The sequence below is a fragment of the Pinus tabuliformis genome, chromosome 2_2 (genome assembly GCF_031772625.1).
Source record: "Pinus tabuliformis cultivar Carrire ecotype Pingquan chromosome 2_2, CPIR1, whole genome shotgun sequence".
NCBI lineage: Eukaryota > Viridiplantae > Streptophyta > Pinopsida > Pinales > Pinaceae > Pinus > Pinus tabuliformis.
In genome coordinates this window covers 580,488,994-580,491,272 of record NC_142300.1, presented here as the reverse complement: position 1 = coordinate 580,491,272, position 2,279 = coordinate 580,488,994, and positions in this window count along the sequence as shown.

Here is a 2,279-nt window from a genome sequence, read left to right as displayed (position 1 = left end):
GGAAGCTCCAATTTGTATGCCATAGTACCAATCTTTTGCAACACCTTGTACGGACCATAATACTTTGGTGATAATTTATTATCCTTCTTAGCTTGCTTGAGGGACATTTGCTTATATGGTTGTAGCCGTAGGAATACCCAATCACCTACATCAAAACTTCTTTCACTGCGATGTTGATCTGCCTGTTGTTTCATTCTATTCTGTGCCAACACAAGGTTATCCTTTAAGAGTTGGAGGACTTGTTGTTGATGTTCGATGTGATGTTCCACTGCCTGAACCTTAGAATTTTCTCTTAAATATGATGTGATGGATGGTGGTTGATACCCATAAAGTGCCATAAATGGGGTCATTTTTGTTGCTGTATGGAAGGAAGTGTTATACCACCATTCAGCCAGAGGCAACCATTTGACCCATTGTGTCTGTTTATCAGATACAAAGCAACGAAGATATCCTTCCAAACATTTGTTTACTATCTCAGTTTGCCCATCAGATTGAGGATGATAAGATGAGCTATGAGCTAACTGAGTACCAAGACAAGAAAATAATTCTGTCCAAAAATTTCCAGTGAAAATGGGATCTCTGTCACTTACAATAATCTTTGGGTTTCCATGTAGCTTTTGAATTGTTTCCATAAATGCAGTAGAAACTGTACTGGCTTTAAATGGATGTGATAATGCACAAAAGTGTGCATACTTGGTAAGTCTGTCAACTACCACCATGATGACACTCTTTCCCTCAGACTTGGGTAAACCTGTGATAAAATCCATTGAAACCTCCTCCCAACGTTGGCTTGGAATGGATAAAGGTTGTAATAGACCCGGTGTCTTAATTGTTTCAACTTTATTTTGCTGGCAAACCAAACATTCTGCCACAAACTTTTGAATATCTGATTTAAGGCCATCCCAAAAAAATTCCTTCTTAACCCTGTGGTAAGTTTTTAAAAATCCTGAGTGCCCTCCTAAGGGAGAAGTGTGCAATTCCATAAGAATCTTTTGTTTTAGCTGGGAATTCTTACAGAGGTATAAGCGATCTTTGTACCATAACGAATCATTTTTCCAGCTAAATGTATCAGACGTACTGGAATCTTGTTGTAGCTTTCGAATAAGTGCCCACACTTCTTCGTCATTCTTCCATTCCTCCCTTGCTTCATTTATCCAATCTGGTTGGATAATAGAAATGGCGCACAACAATGCTTCCACATCCTCATCCTTTCTTGAGAGTGCATCTGCCACCACATTTTGCTTCCCTTTTTTGTAGATGATTTCAAAGTCATAACCCAACATCTTTGTGACCCACTTTTGTTGCTCTTCAGAGGATAATCTTTGTTCTAAAAAGTATTTAAGGCTATCATGATCCGTTTTTACCTTGAAGTGTCTTCCCATTAGGTAGGGTCGCCATTTCTTAAGTGCATGGAGTATTGCCAACATTTCCTTCTCATAAATAGCTTTGCTTAAAAACTTTCCCTTGATTGGACGACTTTCAAAAGCAATGGGTCTTTCATCTTGCATTAGAACAGCACCAATTCCATTTCCTGAAGCATCACATTCCACAATAAAGGTTTTTGTGAAGTCCGGTGTAGCTAAGACCGGTGCTTGGCACATTGCCTCTTTAAGATGTTCAAAGGCCTTTGTTGCTTCCGGAGTCCATGAAAATGCATCTTTCTTCAATAATGTTGTTAGAGGTGCTGCTATTCTCCCATAATTCTTAACAAACTTGCGATAATACCCTGTCAACCCAAGAAATCCTCGCAGATGCTTTATGGATGTGGGGATTTTCCATTCCTTAATGGCTTTAATTTTGCTAGGGTCTACCTTAACTCCTTCATGAGATACAATATGACCCAAATATTCCACCTCCTGGACTCCAAAGAAACATTTGGATCTTTTTGCATATAATTGTTTCTCCTCCAATAGTTGTAGCACCCTGTCAACATGTTCAACATGATCCTTCCAAGACTTGCTGTAGATTAGTATATCATCAAAAAATACTAACACAAATTTTCTAAGGAATGGTTTGAAAATTGAATTCATCAAACCTTGAAATGTTGAAGGTGCATTGGTAAGGCCAAAAGGCATGACCAAAAATTCATAATGACCCTCATGAGTTCTAAATGCCGTTTTCGGAATGTCTTCAATCTTCATTCTGATTTGATGATATCCTGAACGAAGATCCAACTTGGTGAAGTAAATTGATCCATGCAATTCATCCAGTAATTCATCAATGACAGGAATGGGGAACTTATCTTTAATAGTGAGCTTGTTGAGCTCCCTATAATCCGG